Source organism: Barbatula barbatula (assembly GCF_947034865.1).
Source record: "Barbatula barbatula genome assembly, chromosome: 5".
NCBI lineage: Eukaryota > Metazoa > Chordata > Actinopteri > Cypriniformes > Nemacheilidae > Barbatula > Barbatula barbatula.
In genome coordinates this window covers 4,411,220-4,418,552 of record NC_136769.1, presented here as the reverse complement: position 1 = coordinate 4,418,552, position 7,333 = coordinate 4,411,220, and the positions used below count along the sequence as shown (strand labels likewise).

General features: G+C 38.3%; 1 long non-coding RNA gene across 1 annotated transcript; it reads right to left on the bottom strand.

The window, feature by feature from the left end:
* Positions 1-426: 426 nt before the first annotated feature.
* Positions 427-3,391, bottom strand: LOC306893770. The gene is made up of 4 exons (XR_013786623.1): positions 3,349-3,391; positions 3,053-3,195; positions 1,196-2,024; positions 427-876 (listed from the first exon to the last, which is right to left on the bottom strand). It is a non-coding gene; the product is annotated as an uncharacterized lncRNA (long non-coding RNA).
* Positions 3,392-7,333: the final 3,942 nt, after the last annotated feature.

Below are 7,333 nucleotides of genomic sequence, written 5' to 3'. Positions count from 1 at the left end.
GGAGGTTTGCAAATAAAAATGTTGACTGGCAAGTGTTTGCTAACTTAATGCAAAATAATGTTGCTGCTGATAGCTACATTTAGATTTTGGTTAAACCCTATTGTACCAATGCCATGCATGAAATATCTCAATTTTATTAAAGTAAAATCAGAACTGGTAAATATAAGGTAGCATGCACAATGAATGACTAGAAGCTGGAAAACATTACTTATGCAATAAGGCTGGTTTATCATGGATTTTTATTTTTACCATTAGCTTCTTTTAGCTCAGCTGTGCTGTCAGACATACAGGCTACTTTACATCTGCTGGGTAACATGGAAGCTGTTATTAGGGCCACATTTCTCTCTCTTTAAAGATCTGTGCTATATGTGTATTGTGGGACAATCTTAATATGTTCCTGCGTGTTCAAAATTGGAGGGAGGCCAGTCAAAGTAAAATCTTGAAGTTTATTGATCAGAAGATTCAAAAATACAACAGCTGTTGGGTCAGCTGTTGTATTTTTAACAGCTGCCTCAGAACAAAGGCTCAACCAACGCCCAGTTTTACAATTCTGGATATATTTATAGTATTTGTCGCCGGGTCTCTCTTCGTGCCTTTGAGTGACGTGTTGTCTGGTATTCGTCCAATCAGCTCTTAGTCCATTGTTCTCCGAGTTTCTGCAAAACATCAAATGACAACCCACACACCCCAATTCTACCCAGCAACAACATATTTTAAAAGGTCAGACAATGGAATATGTGTGTGTGTGAGCATATTTATCTTTTTCAGTTGCATGCATTCTGAGACTTCAGCTGTCTCCTGCGGCTTCCTCTATCTTTTGCATGCGACACCCACGCCCCACTTCCTCTTTCAAGTGCACTTAATATCAGCTCCTAACTTTCATGGTTAACACATTATTTGAGGTTAAGGGTTATTGTACGCAAGTAATAGAATAATAAAACACTTCTAAAAGTAATGATGCATATAGAATAATACTGCATATGAAGCATATGAATGAATAAAAGTGATAATGCATATGGAATAATACTGCATAGGAAGCATATGAATGAATAAAAGTGATAATGCATATGGAATAATACTGCGAAGCATATGAATGAATAAAAGTGATAATGCATATGGAATAATACTGCATAGGAAGCATATGAATGAATATCCCACAGTATTTATGTATGTATGTATATAAATCAGCACAGACCTTTAAAGAGAGAGAGATGTGACCCCTCCTTGAACCGCCACCTTAACGTGTTGGAGGGGTTTGAGTACCCGAGTGACCCTAGGAGCTATGTTGTCTGGGGCTATATACCCCTGGCAGGGTCTCCCAAGGCAAACAGGTCCTAGGCGACGAGTCAGACTAAGAGTGGTTCAAAAACCCCCATATGATGAGTAAGATTTCAAGGACCGTGACGTCGCCCGATATAGCGCAACCGGGGCACCACCCTGGAGCCAGGCCCGGGGTTGGTGCCCGTATGCGAGCGCCTGGTGGCCGGGCCTTTCCCCACGGGGTCCGGCCGGGCTCAGCCCGAAGGAGCGACGTGGGGCTGCCTTCCCGTGGGCTCACCACGTGCGGGAGGGACCATAGGGGGTCAGTGCATAGTGGATCGGGCAGCAGTCGGACCCGATCCTTGGACACGGAAACTAGCTCTAGGGACGTGGAATGTCACCTCTCTGGCGGGGAAGGAGCCTGAGATGGTGCATGAGGTTGAGAGGTTCCGACTAGAGATAGTCGGGATCACCTCTACGCACAGCTTGGGCTCTGGAACCACACTCCTTGAGAGAGGATGGACACTGTATTTTGTACAGTAGTGCAAGAGTGAGTGCAGGTGCAAAATAAAAAATGCATCCAGGGTACAACAATGTGCCATTTCCTATTGTGGACAGTTGAGTCCACACTTAACTTGGCATAACAATGCTGGATTATACCAGTTTGGCCAGAAGCTCCGTTTTCTGTCCCCCATCAAAGTGGTTGGGAATATATTCAAGATGGCAGGGCAAGACTGGTACATTATTCTTGGACTTGCTGATATCTGTAGAAAGATGTACAGTAAACACACATTTAATTACTTATGCATGTATATCGACATGTATTTCAATTTATAAGCCAAGTATTTACTTAAAAAAATAAACATTAGAGTCATATTGTCACAAAAAGGAATTTACAGCAGAAAGCACCATTTTAAGGACACACAGTAGGCCAACAAGGAAATTTTGCAAATACTAAAGACCTTCTATATCACAAACCTGATGGTGCAGTACTTGATCCACATGGATCCATTTTCTGTCCCTCTGGCTGTTCACCTCTCTGTCCCTGTATATTTTCTTCATCCTCACCCTCTTCTTCATGCTCATCACCCTCTGGAATTTCCCTCTCTGTGTCAGAGCCCTTACTTTAATCACATGCTCTCTCTCCAACCTCCACTGACTCATCTGGCTCTCCCTCTTCCTGCTCCTCAACACCTTGATTTGTTTCTCTCACTTTTTTGTTTATTCGGGCAAAAAAGGATGCTATGTCCCTTCCTCGTTTCATGATAACTATAAGAAAAATAACTTAGGGGCATGCATTACATTTCTTTGCCTATTATGGGAACATGTGTGCAATATATGTACACAATAAATTTTTGTAAATATAACATGTAATGCTATTTTTGTCTTCATTTATAAATATAACATGTAATGCTATTTTTGTCTTCATTTATAAATATTGTATATGTATTAGCCATTCATGGTCAATGCATATATTGCAGTATATTGAAAAATATAAGCACTAGTTTCCCATATATGGAAATGCATTATGTAATATATCGCATTACATTTTTAAGTATATTCCCATTTATTTTTGCTCCGTGAGGGCATTGTGTAGACCTAGTAGCAAGGATACTGACATTTAGATATTCGCTTCTGCTTCAATAAGTTTGCTTAGATATGAATATGTTTCTAAACATAGCGAAACCAGACATTTACAAAAAAAATTTTATTATCAATGTAAGGAACAAAAGTAACATGGTTATGTGCAAGAACAACAAGTCACTTATGAGATCAAATCATTTTTTCTTACCTGCTTCGACTCTTGCACCAGGAGAAATTGTAGCTCCGCTCTCCAAGAGTAGTTGCTGAGCCGAGCAGGACCGCAGGCGGCTACAGTGTTTGGGTGCGCCGCTTTAATTTACCCGTGTAGAACGTTGAGTCGTATTAGTTCCGCTTTTGGAAGTTTAGCGCTGTTTACTTGATTTATTCAAACAATATAATAATTTATAACAAAAGTATTTATGCCTACATTGTTAAAACTAATGTATGACTGAGTGTTTAATAGACCTCTAAAACAGAGTAACCTTGAAATAATGCGCAACACACCTGTGACCCTGCTTCTGTCTCTCCACCTGGGCTACAGCTGCTTCTGCCAGCTAATGAAATTATGCATCTTAACAATTCAAAGCTCCACCTCCTACTGTATATTTAGCCACATGGGTGATGAATCTGTGCAATAAATGAAATAAAATATTGGTGTAATGCCGCACACACCTCAAAGGATCAGAGCCCATGTTTCAGCTGGCGCTGCGTGTTCAGCTCCTCCAACATCTGCACTGAGCTCCTCTCTCTTCAAGATGAGCATAAGCATCCTGCTCTTTATCCTCCTCTTTCTAAATCCTATGGTGCTGCCCTGTAGTCTCTACAAATGTTAGCACATCCCTACACCGCTGACTTTCCCTCAAACCCTTTCCCAATATGTCAACCATGTTTACCGGCCCACTCCTACTGCTGTTACATAAATTGCTCATCATATTGACTACACTTAACAAAAACATGCTCTACTGTTTCTAACACCATGCACTCATCACACAACCCATTCTCATGCTTTACCATTAATGCCATTGTTGAGTTAAATCTTGTGTGTCCCAACCTTAGTCTTGAAAACACTACTTCTTCCTTTCTATGTCTACCATAGGAATGTTCCCTTTTCCCCACTGATTCCACAATATTACCAAACCACCTGTGCTGTTTTATCCACCTTTGTTGCCAAACTCGTGTTATTTCCTTATTAAACACAGATTTCATTTCCCTTCTTCCCAGAGGAACCTTAATATCAACCAAGTTTTTGTGTAATGCTTCTTTTGCTAATTTATCAGCCATTTCATTACTTTTTATCTCCATATGTGCTGGTACTGTTGTGCGAAAATTGATCTTGTAGTTTCAAAAAATTGCTCAAACAAAGATGGTCCAGGTGTCAAAGAGTAAACTTTATTTGTTCGAATCAAACAAAGTGAGATCTTCCCAAAGCATCTGAAAATACAGTGTTTTCAAGCCTAGTTATAGTAAAACTTGTGCAGGGGGGTTTGTCTGTTACACCAATCAGGTAAGTTCCCGTTATCTCTTATTTTTGATGACCAATAACTCTGTTTCTGCCACCAATAAATCCCAGGCAACAGGACACATTTTTAATTGTGGAATCTTGGTTGGCACATAGACAAATAATAATGTGCCCATATTTGAACACTTTTCCGGTTCTTTTCCGGCAAAACGACTTGGTGAACTCATAATGTATCTCTGACCCTATGCAATAACTCATGAGTTGTCCTTTAGCATACGATAGGGTTTTATTAAAGCTGTCCTCATGTTTTGATATACTAATGTTTTTTAGCGCATCAATGAGGCCATAAGTTAAATTTTAATTAAATTTGTCTTCAAGAATGTGTCAGGGGTACGTGCAGGTGCTCTATGTAAAAAGCAAACACGTGTATGTGGGGCCCACATGGGTTGTAAATGGGCTACAGGGGTTCAGACTGGGCATGGGCTCAAAATGGGCATCTTATCTGGGGCCCACTTGGGTGACCCAGATAGGACCTACATGGGTGAACCCAGGTGGGCTCCCCATGTGGTTTCTAGTTGGGCAATTCATGGGAAATGTGTGCATGGGTTTAAAATGGGCTACAGTTATGTCTTTTCACAAGGAAAATTATTTAATTAATTTGTTTTCTTTTTCTAGCCAAATTTAGTATCCACAAATGTACATTTCGAGGAGACAAACCTATATAGTTGTTAAGGCAGAAATCCTATCTAATTCAATGTAATGTTTAGCAAATATAAAAGTATTTTGTTACTTAGTGTTAATTTAACATTTTTTTTTTTTTATTTTGATATTGCTATAATTTAAATATTGTGTTTTTTGAATGTATTTGCATAATGTACCCAACATTTATTTTTGAATAAAAAAAGAATGGTCTTCACTGCGCAGAACGATTGGCGTATGTCATCAAAGTATCGCGAGATGTAACCCAGAAAGATCCGGTGAGATTTCCTATAGCAATTCCCATCCCCCTATTTGAATCGCGCATTTTCCTGCAAGTGCACAGACTTGGCAGAACTTTGCCTGCAGTTTATAGAAGGTAAGAATTACAAGTTTTAAAAAAAATATATATACACACACAATGTATATACTCTTTAAGTATGAAAATACTGTTTCATTATGGTTCAAAAACGTAGTTTTGATTCTTGTCATGATAGAATTAAGACTTATTTCTGGCGCCAATGCTAAACGATAATGCTGTAAATTATGCCTTTGTTCCCAACGCCGTATAATAGTTCAAGACACGAAAAAGCTTATACTTAAACTACAAGTTTGGCACCATGCGGTGTGCTCACGATTGAGGAAGATTAGCGTTATAATTAGATGAAAGGGCTCATAGCAGAGAAGCTAGTGTATAAAGCAGCTTGGGACAGATCTCTGTCAATGACAAAAAGGCTTTAACAACTTTTAACAATACATACAATTAAAACATTATTTCATATTTATCAAGCAAACAAATCGTTATGCAAGGGCACAAGATCGGTAAAAGACTCTTTAATTTTAAATCTTGGTGTTTGGCGCCAAAATGCTAACTTGACAGCTTGTTTTAACTGAAAAGTGTTATCATGGTTGAGTAATTATTGTCTTTTCACAGGGCTGTTGGGAGAGAGAGGAACGAGGACTGAGGAGCTGCACAGTTTTTTTTCCTGAAAATTGTATTAAAAGTTTAGATTATAATACACAAAGTTGTAAATGTACATATTTTTTTTTAAGTTCTAAATGTACATGTGTTTTATAAAGTTTGAATTTATATTTTATGTATGTATGAATGATGTATGTATGATTCAAAAGAAAAGTTTTAAATTGAAATAAACTTTGCTTAAAAGCATGCACTACTGGTTTTGATTCATTAAATACCTTTAGGATTTTAGTAAGATAAATGTATGGATTTAGCGTAAAATAATTTAACCCATACAAACAATACAGTATATACAAATAAATTAGCCCATATGTATACTAATTGTGGCCCATAAGAGACCCATATAAGACCTAGCTAGGTCCCATCATTAACCCATCTAGGCAAACTCCTGTAGACACCAAATGGGAGCTATCTGGTTAACCCAAGTGGGGCCTATATGGCGTCCATTAAGGGCCCATTATAAGCCCATGTGGGCTAACACATGTGGGGCCTCCATGGAAACTGCGGACAAAATTTGCTGGGTCCCAGTTGGGTTGCCCAGGTGGGCCCCAGATATCAGCCCAAGTGCAACCCATTTGGGCCCCACATGATAATGTTTGCTAGAGAAGAAGCCATAACTCACCAGGTTTGAAGAGTAATTCCAACTTACCAAGGTTGCTCGATGAATCTTAGTATATACGCTTAAAAGAGAAACCGTTAGCACACAAGAAAACTAGAAGGCAAGATGATATTTAGCAGTGTAAACAGAAAGCCCGCTAGCAAGCTTGTGCTATGCTAACGGCGCTGAGTGTTTTGGTTTAAGATCTTAAGTAAATAACCAGGAGGGGTTATTGAGATATCAGGATAAGTTAGCAACGACAGTGATAATTAACAATGTATGCTATGAATAAAATACACTAATATGAAAGAAGTGCAAGTTAAGTGATACAACAACCTGATTTTAGGGTATATTAAAACAATGCTTTATAAACAACAAAAATGCATAAAGAAAGAGCTCGCAGGAAAAGACAGGCAGGAAAGACAGGTTAACCTGAAAGGTAGTTGTTTTTAATGTATTTTCACATAAATGATCTGTTTTTCTACAGTTTGATAAAAATTATTAACAGTAATATACTATAATTGAATGAATTATGACTAAAATATTCTCTGTATTTTTACGTTTTTTTGTATTGTTATTTGACGGAATCCGTCTGGCAACTCTGCTCCCAGAGATTTACAGTTTTTTTACGTTTTTTTTTACAGTGTAGGCATAGCCTGCCAGGGCATGGTAAAACCCTAAATAAACCACATTTAAATTTTTAATGATAATTTGTAAAAAATAATAAATATAGTTAATTTGCAGCATTTGGAGTTTG